The sequence below is a fragment of the Chenopodium quinoa genome, unplaced genomic scaffold (genome assembly GCF_001683475.1).
Source record: "Chenopodium quinoa cultivar QQ74 unplaced genomic scaffold, ASM168347v1, whole genome shotgun sequence".
In the NCBI taxonomy this organism is placed as follows: domain Eukaryota; kingdom Viridiplantae; phylum Streptophyta; class Magnoliopsida; order Caryophyllales; family Amaranthaceae; genus Chenopodium; species Chenopodium quinoa.
In genome coordinates this window covers 145,358-157,963 of record NW_018742959.1, presented here as the reverse complement: position 1 = coordinate 157,963, position 12,606 = coordinate 145,358, and positions in this window count along the sequence as shown.

The following is a 12,606-nucleotide window of genomic DNA, read 5'->3' as shown; positions in this document are numbered from 1 at the left end:
TACACACACGGCACGGCCTAGGGCAGTTGTCAACCGGTCACCAGATATGGCTGAATCTAGGACTGGGGATGCCGTCCGAGGGTGCATGGAACACCCTTACTTTTCTGTGAATCCGACCGTCTCTATTCATGTGCATGACAGAATGGCTCGGACAAGGAAAACGGTTGTTGACCCCGAGTACAAATCAGATAATTCAGCCGGTACACCGGTTGAAGACGTTCCCTTTGATCAACCAGGCGTTCCAAGTACGCCTGGTGATGAGATTTTAGAAGAATCCGGGAGCTCAAGCGGTGAAGAGACCGATCAGGAAGCCGGATCTACATAGTCTACAATGACCCCAGATGCCCCTCAAGAGACTGAGGAGGCATACAACTGGCCTGCTATAAACAATCCAATGGAGGCGCACATGAGCGCCCGGGATGTTGTGACATTAAACGCAACACTCCCAGCATTTTTGGAAAAGCGTCCGGTAGGGGACGGCTGGGAGTTGGGTGTCCCGCCTGCGAGCTCGTCCGTTGTCTGGGAGGATGACTTAAATCATGCCGACAATTATGTCGGCTGCTGTGAGGCGGCATTCAAAGCAGGCCTCCGGTTCCCCCTTCATAGATGTATAAAAGCCATTTCAAGAGGTTATGACTTGGGGGCTGGCAGCTTACACCCAACTCTTGGGTGAACATCATTGGTTATATTGCCGCCTGCGAGATGCAGGACGTGACGCCTAGCTGAGAGGCGTTCGCGCATATGCACTACTTGAGCCGTGCTCCAGGCGGCTGAATGCCTGGTACACTTTCACCACGCATCCGGAATATATGATGACCTTGGAGAAACCCTCCAAGTGGACGAGCTGGAAGAGAAAGTTTTATTATGTTTCTTCTCCTTCAACGGCTGCTAATCACCGGATGCGCCGTTACAATAAGAACCTGGCTCTTCTAGGAAAGAAGTGCGCTCTACCAAGGGTTCCGGTTGAGGCTTGGGATGCCATAATGGAGCCGGGCCTATTTAAGAAAACCACCGAGCCTTTGGATGATGGGACACAAATCATTGTCCCTCTATTCTGGGTCCCTCATCCGAACTGGTTCAAGAACGAGGCGTTCCTCTCCGCCTGTGGTCTCAGCACTTTTTATAACAAAGGTCTACTGCTTAACCGGCAATTTAGGCCGTTTTTATGATGTTTAAATGATGCTAACATTTTCTTGCTATTTTGCAGAGAAAGGACTAGAAATAACTCCTCCTGAAATGACGTCTGCTAAGTCAGCGCTGAAATCAGGAAAGAGCAGCTTGAACAGAAACGGGCCCAACTTGCAACCCGGGCCGGTGGGGTAAGCACCGGCTGTCATAATGCCGTCTGTATATTTGCAAATAATGTTGATACTAACTTGTTGATTGTTTTTGACAGACGGGAAACCAGAACATTCCCCGCTCCATTCGCCAGATGGTGAGGAGGCCGGGTGAGGAGATTCCCCATCCGTCTTCACTGAGGCGGAGGGTCTCAGGCGGCCTACGCCATCATCAGCCGGCAGAACACCGACTCCTGAGAGGCCCACAACAGCAGGTAAAAGTCTACAGAGCCTAGGCCTAAGCTCTGAGCCGACTGGATCTAGGGAGCCTGCTCCTTCTAGCCGGGTGCCGGCTATTTCTTCCGGCTCCAATGCGGCTGGGGGTGGTGGCACCCCTCAGCCTGATGACCAAGGTATGGACTCCGCTTTTGACCCCCCCGGCTACTTGGGCCAGTTCGAGTCAAATCTCATACTTTTCAGTCGGGAGACTCGGTCGGGAACCGGCTGAATGTAGGAGCCGTTTATTCCCAACACTTAACTGATATGTCTCATGATGCAGATACCGCTTCTCGCTGGCCGGACATGTAAAACTATGCCAGGAGAATGATAAGGACCCTGACTAGGTCCGAGAGGGAGGCGGTGCCGGGTGTTAGCCAGGTCAACCTTGACCGGATTACCTCACTGCTAGCTGAGGTAAGTTACCGGATGGGGTGCTTTTGTGCAAGATTTACTAGCTGAGGGTGATCTTGCAGGCGATGCTGAGGGTGGATGGGTTGAAAGCCCCCTTGCGGAAGAAGCAAGTGGAGGTAAGGGATGCCCAGAAACGGGCAGCCGAATTAATTGATGTCTGTCAATACAACTCCCTAATGCCTGAATTCCACACTAAAGCCCGGGAGATGAAACAGGAGGAACTCATCCAGCAGCTAACGGCTGCTGCTGATACTGCCAACAAGACGGTTGTTGATCGACAACTCCAGATCGACCAGCTCAAAACTGACATCCAGGCTCTGAAGGATGCGGAGAAGGAGAAAGCTGGGTTGAAGGACGAGGTCACCCGGCTGGAGGGGGAGCTGGACAAAGCCAAAAATGATTTGGTTAAGTCCAAAAAAGAGGCTCTGGACCAGCTGGCGGCTGAGCAGACCCGGCTGGTCAACGAGAACGAGCGTGATTGCGAAGCACGCATGAAGATGGCGTGGTCCATGATCCACCCGGAGACCGACTACGCCTTTTTCGACTTGAGGTACAAATACGCAACAGAAGTATTTGATGCTCAAGTTCTCGGGCTTAAGCAACCGGCGCTGTTCAAGGAGTGGGCCGGCGTTGGGGAGGAGCAGACAAAAGGAGAGGTGCCGAGTGAGGAAACTCAAACCCAGCAGACCCAAGATGCCCCTAACGCCGGTCAGGTCCAGCAGCCGGAGTAGAAGCAACAACAAACTCAGCAGCAGCAACAGTAGGATTTATTTTTCTTTCCTCTTTTTTCTAACCGGCTTGGGATTCGTGAATTTCTGTATCACTTTCTCGGATGGGGGTCCGGTTAACATTTGAATTTTAAAATTTTAATATACGTATATACCGACTGTGTCGGTTTGCTTTGCATATTTTCAATTCTCTTTATTTTTTGCACTTTGCTTTGCATCAAATCATGCGATATGCCGGATGTGTGAGCCCTGTTTGCCCCTGGATGGTTGTTTACTTATAGTTACCAACTCTAAGCAGGCAGCCGTCCATAAGCATCCGGACAAACGATTAGACGGTCCTTGACCGTTGTACAACAGGGTTGGTTAGTTGAATTTGCCACCTGCGCCGGCTCAATTCAATGCCTTTGGTGGCATGCAGGCGGAACTGAACCTGGACGTATGTGCTTTGAATGGTATCCGGATATATACAAATATGTGGATTACCGCCTGTAATGCTTTTGAGCAATAACTAGGCATAAATGTAGCTGTGACGCTTTTGTCAATGGCCGGCTGTATTACCTAGGGGCAATAGCCGGTTGCAATATAAGACAAAGTATATTGGCTGTATGGCCTTGGGGCGACAGCCAATTTCAATTTTTAGATGATTTAGTGAAATTCGGGATAGAAGCGGGGTCCAACTGTAGTGCTTTTGAGCAAAGCCGGCTGCTTAGCAAGATTTAAGTCACCGTCTGTATTGCCTTGGGGCAATAGCCGGATTTATCTTGTTTACGATAGGTCATTCAAACGTACATGGGTTATCTTCAACCTACACGGTTGAAGCCGTTTGAGTATATGATGCGTAGAACAATGTACCACCCGAAAAGGAGATGTTCTCTTCAACGAATTCACCCGGATGGGCGTCGCCGGATGCCTGTTTTGAATTTAAAGTAGGCGGTGTAAAATATGTTGATTTTATGCTTTTAAACGGCTAAGTTAGGTACTTAGCATTTTAACGTTTGAGCAAATGCATGCCCGGTTGTGCATTGCACAGGGGACTTAAGAGGTGCCCGGCTGTGCATTGCACACGGGACTTTAAAAGGTGCCCGGTTGTGCCTAGCACATGGGACTTTAAAAGGTGCCCGGTTGTGCATTGCACATGGGTCTTTATATAAAAAATTGAAATAAAGTATCTTTTTGTTCATTTACTCTATTTACAAAAAATAATTACAATTTCCCTAGAAGTAGTACTTTTTCAAGTTGTCTACATTCCAGGTTCTGGCTAACTGCCTGCCGTCTGGTGTTTCCAGGCGGTTGGTGCCGTCTCTAATTTCTTCAAAAATCCGGTAGGGGCCTTCCCAATTTGGGGTTAGCTTTTCTTGTTCATTTGCCCTACCGGTTGACTCCATTTTTCGTAGCACAAAGTCCCCCACTTCGAGGGGCCGCTTGTGTACTCTTCTGTTATAAGCCCTCGTCATTCTCAGATGGTACATCTCATGACGCAAGGCAGCGTTGCCCCTGCGCTCCGGGAGAGAATCCAATGCAAGACGCATGGCCTCCCAATTAGCCTCTTCGTCATAGAGCATGACTCGGAGTGTTGGCTCATAAAGCTCAATTGGCAAGACGGCTTTAGTGCCGTATGTCATGAGAAACGAGGTTTCACCGGTTGTCCTTTTTTCGGTTGTTCTGATGGCCCAAAGGACGTGAGGTAACTCATCCGCCCAAAGTCCACCGGCTCTTTCAATCTTCTTTTTTATGCCGTCTGAGATGAGCTTGTTGAAGGCTTCAACTTGGCCGTTTGCCTTGGGTCGGCCAACAGATGCAAAACAATGTGAGATCCCCTGATCTCCCAACCAATTTTTGAGGGTAGGGGTTTCAAATTGAGGACCGTTGTCAAACACCATAGACATAGGAACCCCAAACCGGGTGATGATGTTCTTCCAAATGAAGGAGATGACATCCTTTGTTTTGATTCCTTTGACCGCCTCTGCCTCAACCCATTTGATGAAGTAGTCTACAGCTGCCAGAATGTATCTTCTGCCGCCTGTGGCAGGCGTATAAGGACCCAGGATGTCCATGCCCCATTTTGCAAATGGAACCGAGCTGTAGATAGTCGTAAGATCTATTGCCGGACGGTGTATGAGCCGGCCAAATCTCTGGCACTTGTCACATTTCTTCACCAATTCCATGGCGTCTTCCTCAAGGGTGGGCCAAAAGTAACCTTGCCGCCTGGCCCTCTTTGCTAGAGACCTGCCGCCTATATGTGAAGCAAAAAAGCCTGCATGCAGATCCTCTAGAACCTCTTTCCCCTTTCTGGGGTAACAAACTTCAGTAACGGCTGGAGGTAACCCTTTCTGAAGAGTTCTCCCTTATACATTTCAAAGCTCAAAGCTCGTTTTTTAAGCGTTGCCGCTTCGTCTGAAGAGGCATCCGGCAGAGTGCTGTCTACCAAATAATCCCGGATGGGTTCCATCCAGGTAGAGCTTCGGTCAAGAATTCCAATGGGGTCATGCTCAATACTTCTTTTTTCCATGACCTCCCAAAAGACTGACCTAGGCGTATCTTAGGTGGCGGATGAGGCCAATTTAGACAGAGCATCCGCCTGGTTATTTTCTGACCGGGGCACTTGACTTAGATGGAATTCGTCAAGTGTCCCCGCCTCATCTTTGACCGCCTGTAGGTATTTGATCATTGCCGGATGGGTGGCCTCATAGTCACCATTGAATTGGCTAACAATCAACTGAGTATCAGAACAGGCGTCAACTTTTCTTGCCCCTGCCGCCTTACACATGCGTATACCGGCTAATAGGGCTTCATACTCAGCTTCATTGTTTGAAGCTTGAAAATTGAACCATAGTGCATATTCATAGGTATCTCCTTCCGGAGATTCGCAAATCACGCCTGCACCACAACCGTTCGAGGTAGAGCTTCCGTCTATAAATAACTTCCACACCTGATCGGTATTCTCTGGCTGAGCCGGCCTAGTCATTTCCAGAATGAAGTCGGAAACGCCTGACCTTTCACTACTCGCCTAGGTTCGGAAGCTATCTCCAGGCTTTGCATTTCAACAGCCCACTTGATCATTCTGCCGGATGACTCTATGGTAGTCATTGGACGCTTGAGTGGCTGATCAGTATAGACAGTCACCGGATGAGCCAAGAAGTAGGGCTTCAACCGCTTGACTGCTTTGTAAAGAGCCAGCCCAAATTTTTCAATCATTGGGTACCAGAGCTCAGCATTTCTGAGTATATGGCTGATGAAATACACCGGGAGCTGCTTGCCGTTTCTCTCGGCAAGGAGAACGACACTAAGGGAGTGATTTGAGACGGCTAGGTACATGTAGAAAACCTCCTTAGGCAGGGGGCTCACTAGCCTTGGCAAAGAATGCAAGTGTTGCTTTAACCTCTGAAATGCCGCCTCAGCTTCTTTCCCCCATTCAAATCTAGACCTCTTCCTGATTGCTTGGAAGAAGTAAAGGCACTTGTCACCTGACCGACTGAGGAATCTTCCCAATGTATCCAGGCAACCTGTTAGCTTCTGGGCCTCCTTGACAGTGCGAGGTGACTGCATGTCAATCACCGCCTGCACCTTTTCCGGATTGGCCTCTATGCCTCTTTGATCAATAAAAAATCTAAGAAACTTCCCAGACTCAACACCAAAGACACACTTCTTGGGATTAAGCATGACCTTATGCCGCCTGAGGGTGGTGAAGGTTTCTCGGAGTTCGGCTATGTGATCCGCCTGAAGTTTGGATTTGACTATCATGTCATCAATGTACGCCTCTAAATTCCTTCCGATTTGATTGATGAAAACCGTTTTTATCATTCGTAAGGTAGCAGGCGCATTTTTCAACGTAAACGACATCACCGTGTAGCAGTACAACCCCTGATCAGTGACGAAGGCCGTCTTTTCCTGATCCTTCTTCCATAGGGGAATCTGGTGGAAGCCTGAGTAGGCATCCATAAAACTCATCAAGGCATGGCCGGCTGTAGAGTCGACCAGGCTGTCGATCTTTGGAAGGGGATAACTATCCTTCGGACATGCCTTGTTCAGATCTGTGTAATCTACACACATCCGCCAGGTACCATTCGGCTTCTTGACAAGGACAACATTTGCTACCCAATCCGGGTTGTAGCATTACCGAATGAACCCGACATCCAGAAGCTTTTTGACCTCGGCGGCTGCCGCCTGAGACCTTTCCTCACCATGATCCCTCTTCTTCTACTTAACCGGCTTTATGTTGGGATCAACAGCTAACTTGTGGACAGCTAGATCCGGGCTGACGCCTGGCATCTCTTCCACTTCAAAGGTAAATATGCCTTTGAATTCTTTTAGAAGTTGGAGCAAGTCTGCTCCCAACTTTTCAAAAGCAACCGTCCCAACCTTGACTGTTCTATCAGGGCGGCTGTCGTCCAGGACGACATCAATTCTCTCACCAGCCGGCTGAGGTCGGGAGTCATCCCGCCTTTCCCCAGCTAGTGATTGCTATTTTGTTTTTCTGGCGGGGGCCAACTGGTCCGCCTTTCGCTTTTTGCCGGCTACCATGGGGGCAGGCACTTCTTCGAGGTCAGTAGGTTCCTCATTATGACCGGCTGCGGTAACAGTCGGCCTGACGTCTGAGAGGTAACACTCCCTAGCCGTCTTCTGATTCCCGCTTAGGGCACTAACTGATCCATCATCCCTCTTAAACTTGATCATCATAAGAGATGGGATGATGACAGCCTTGGACTCGTTGAGGGTGGGACAGCCCAGAATAAGGTTGTAGGCGGTCAATTCCTCGACCACCAAGAACTTGACGACCATGTGCCGCCCTTCCCCTTGCCTCCTAGCCGGATGGGAAGGTCAATCCTTCCCACCGGATGAACTACCCCTCTCCTAAAGCCAACTAGGGGGTGGGGAGCCTTGTGCATGCTGCTAGGCTTGTACTTGAGTTTTGTCAAGCACTGGTAACTGATTAGGTCAGACGAGCTCCCGGTATCTATTAAGATTCGGCCAACTCGTTGATTGGAAACTTTGCATTCGATGACCAGGGGGTCATCGTGAGGCCGCCTGACCATGCCCATATCCTTCTCAGAGATGAAGACCTCAGGGAAGGTGTCTTTCGACGCCTGGCCCTTATCTTCTAGGTTGGATAATTTCCAGATGTTATCCTTGGCACCCCGAATAGTAGGACCTCAACTTGCGAAGCCGCCTGCAATGGTGAAGATGTGCTCTTCATCAGCTTTAAAGCTAGCAGCCGGTTTCTTGGACGGTTGTCCCCCACTTGATTTGGGATTTCCCTTGGACTTCACCAGATAGGACTCTAGGTCCCCTTCATCAGCCAGACGGTCCAATAGTCGCCTGAGGCTATAGCAACAATTGGTGTCATGGCCAACGTCCTCACGGAACTGGCAATACTTGCTTTTATCTCTGTTCTTGACGTAACTTTTCATTGCAGCCGGTTTTTCGATTGTCAACCGGTCCTTTATCTCCATGAGGATGTAGGAGCAGTCTTTGTTGAACTCGTACTTGGGGACGTATGGTTCCAACTTCTTTTCTTTTATTCTCTTCTTTTTTGGCCGACTGGTTAGGCCGGCTGTCCCTCCTGTCGGACCGCTTGGGTTCCGACGGGTGCTTAATAGAGTAGAGCTCAGTTACTTGTATATAGGCCTCTGCCTCTATCAGCACCTCTTGGAGGGTTCCTACCCTCTTGCGGACCAGGTCAAATTTGAAAACTGACCCATCCTTCAGACCCTTGAAGAAGTCTGTATATGCAACTTCGTCAGACAGCCCCTGAATCTGAATTCTCATCAGATTGAACCGCCTGACATAGGACCGAAGTCCCTCCTTGTCACCCTGTTGGATAGCCCCTAGGTCGAGACTTGTCTTTTTAGCAGGGATATTCATGGAAAAGTTGGACGCAAACATGTATGCAAGCGTCTTAAAGTTATTGATGCACCCAGCCGGCAAGTTGCCGAACCATCGCTGGGCTATGCCCTTTAATGTAGCTGGGAAGCATCTACACTAGGCGGCGTCATCCAACCCCTGTAGGTACATGAGATTGGTGTATGCCATTAGGTGGTCTTCTGGGTTTGTGGTACCGTCGTAGGCACCAACCAACACATTCTTAACCTTGGTCGGTTGTACCGCCTCGGTTATCTCCCGGGAGAAAGCCAAAGGTTGTTCCCCAAGGTTTAGCAGTCGGAGCTGCCAGCCCATGGGCTGGACCTGGTAGGCCGCTTAAATCCCAAAGGGTGCCGACTTCATGAATAGAGATCCATACGGGACGTATGGTTGTTGGGGCACATACGGGGCCTGCTGCTGGATCACATGAGGGCCAGTACGTGCAGACACACTGCGTGACTAACTCCCCTGCTGCGTCTCCGAATGTCTCATTGAAGCATTTCGGAAACTGTCTGAGTAGGTTGACGTTGAGGCCGACTGAGAAATGCTCTGACTTCTCTTCTCCCGGATGAACAACCGGGCGTTTGAGAAAATCTTCTTTGACCCATCCGGCTGTGTATGCCGGATGGCCTTCCGTTGCCCCGATTCGGGGAAACGAAGTTTCGAAAGGTCGATCAGGGGCCCATCCGTCCCCTTGGGTTTGGGATGCGGAGTAGGTACCCGGTCTTTGATTTGCTTCTTCCCAGAAGGAGAAGGCTTCTTTGCCGACTGAACCTTGCTGGAGCCAGCTGACTTCTTGATTATATCCTTGATTTCCCCTTGAAACTAGTCATGAGGTTCATGAGCTCGTCTCTGGTGACGGAGGCAGCACCCTCCGCCGCCTGGGGTTGTCCCACAGGCTTGCCGCCTGGGTTGCTGGGACCAACTTTATCGTGGTCCCGTTCCCTTGTTTCCTTGGAACGGCTGCGCCTAGAACGGAATGACCCGTTTGGGGCCATGTAGGTTTCGACGTTGTAGTCGTCCCCACTGCCACTCTCATGGTCCGTATGGACCTCAGGGTCAGCCGGAGGCCGGCTTCCCTCTGCATTCGGTACAACATCAGATGCTATCTCAGTAGTACTCTCCCCACAGACGGCGCCAAATGTTTTGGGTGTTTTTAGTCCCTTGGGAGAGTTACAATACGGAGTATGCGCGCCTGACTTCTGTACCTGCAAAACCACGAAACTGCGGTTGGGTGGAGTTCCGACTCCGACGATCAAGTTAGTATGATTTACGGATGGGTAAATGTGCGAAAGGTAAATAGATATTTCTCACTGATTCAGAGAGATTCCGCAATTAATATTGCTCGGGATTTGTCTATGTATTTTTGAATACCCAATAAATGAGGAGGATTCCTCTATTTATAGTGGGGGAGACATGTTCCCTGATTAGGGTTTTGATGCCACGTGTCAGCATCCGATTGGATCCCGTTGGGCCTCTGGTGGGCTGCCACGTGTCATGATTCTACTAGGCCACGTGGCATAGGGTAGTTTTACCCTAAACAGTTATCATCTACCAAACAATTATTTTGAAGCATGAAAATGGCAAAAAAAAAAAAAAAACATACATTTTGCGCCATTTTTCGAAATCAAAATTTTCAAAACATGTGAACATAATTGTAGGCATAACCCTATAATTCACTTCATAATCAACAAGTATGACCAAAGAGCAAGCAAAACAAACAATTCGAACTCAAAAATCAAAGAAAAATGCAAAGAACGAACTTGAACAAAGACATGCTCATACAAGGTGCAATACTTAACCATTTTTTCATGAAATTTGTTGCAAAATACTCCTTAAACATAGCATAACAACATGGAACAAAAAATTTCAAGAATTATGGACCGAATAAAAAAGATCCCAAATTCGAAATTTAGGGTTCTTTGGTTCGAAATTCCCCAAAATTCGGCCAAAAAATTGAGTAAAAATAACAAAATACTTACATTGGATTTTGGAAAATGTGAATGGGATACGAGATCGACTTCCTTGAGCCTCAAAAAACAGCAAAAATTAAGCTTTAATGTGAGAAGAAGAGGCGAAAATAGCGAAGGAAGAAAGAAAGAAGGTGAAATGAAAAATCGCGCTAAGCGATTTTCTTTTTACTAACTTAAGTGTCGTGCGCAACTCAATAAGTTGCGCGTGACAACCCAGCGCAACTCAGACACCTGCGCGCACTTGGCCAGCGTGACTTACTGAGTTGTGCGTGGATACTGGTCATTTACAAGACCGGTATCCGAAATTTAATCCGTTTTGAATTTTTTCTAGCGATTTTGTGCGTTGTTAGACGTAATAACGCGTGAATCATCAAAATCTTTTTAATTGATTTGCATTTTGTAGTTTATGTTCTTCTTTGATAGTTTTTTGCATCATCCTACATGCACACCGTGCTTTGTGCCTGCCCTAAGCATACGTTTTGGATGTTTTTCGTGAAGCGTCTTAAAATATTCCGTAGTGGTGCTTTACGCAAAAGCTCCTATACACAGTTTGGCATTTTCCTGTATTGCCCTTTTAGAAATGTCACATTTTTTGTATTTTTGGCGTCCATAACAAAAATACCGCGTTATCACCACAGCGTAAAATTATTTGGCGTATGTGCTGCGTAAAATTGCACTAGCAACGTGATCTGCCTCCCGTTTGAAAATGGTAGAACTTCTGTTACCGTCATTAGGCGTTAGCTTAAACGAGTCAACGAGCGCACCGAAGCATTGGGGCCAGACGCCCCCCGATTGGAAGCAAATACGATTAGCTAGGAAGCACTCTAGCTTACCGGACAGTTAGGGTGTCCGTCCACCCCTTGTATAAAGATCGGCCACTGCCGCACCCATTTAGACACTTGCCCCCAGTCCTGAGACGCGTGTTTTCATGTCGTGGACAAAACTGCTGTGAGAGTTGCCAATTTTCTTCTCTCTCACTAGATTTGGATATGTGCCTCCAGCTCTGAGACATGTATTTCTATCCTGTGGACATCGAGTATATGTTTTGGCAGCGTATGTCAAAATTTATTCAAGTGCTAGGCTACAAATGCCGAAACACATCCCCTTTTATCATCTTTTACTTTGTTAAGATCATGGACTAAAGTTCCAATGACAAATCGAGGGACTTTAGACCACTGATGACATATGGAGAGGGTATCATCCTCTTTACTCTTTTTAAACCCGACACCTTCTCATAACATGACATCACCCATGACAACCTTTACATGTAAAAGCGTTCTACATCAGCAAAGGATCAATGTAGATTCCTTAGCGCACTAAGTCCAGAAAACACTTTTTCTGGTCTTAATTGCTACTTGTCTTGAACACTTAGCGAATCGAGAATAGTTTTGACATTCTCAACATTACAGAAAGATTCCTCATCCTTAAGGAACTTCGCACAATGAGTCTCAGATTTATTTCCTTGGCTAATTTGATCATCGTCTATTCTAGACTCGATAAAAGTTAGGGCTAACTGTAGACATATGCTTTTTGGTCCCCCTGTCCCGATTGGAATGCTTATGGGCCACTGATTAAGGCTTAAACACATAAAACAACTAGCTTGACCCAATGAAAAATGAATTAAAGCTTGTTATTACTAAACTCGATCAGCAATTAGGCATAATCCCGAGATCAAACCTAATTTTAACGGATTTAGAAGCGCCTAGGTTAAAATCTAGGGCTGCCGCAAGAAAAACCACGCGCAACGCAAGGAGTCGCGCTTGCCTGGCGCGCGCAACTCACAAGGGTGCGCGTGATACCCTGCGCAACCTCCAGTTGTGCGCTTGCTGAAGATTCAGAATTTCATGAATATGCTAAATTAAATCTTACCATAAAGCCACGTGCAAGACAATATGTTGCGCTGCCTTGATCAGCGCAGCTTAATCACTTGCCCATAGCAGCCGCGCGCTACCCATTAAGATGCGCGCGCCACCTAATGCGGCCGAATATTCAAAACCCTAAACTCACCCATTCCCTATAAATAAAGGTTCAATACGAGCTTTGAACAACCTTTGAATAAATATGAATAACGACATTCGT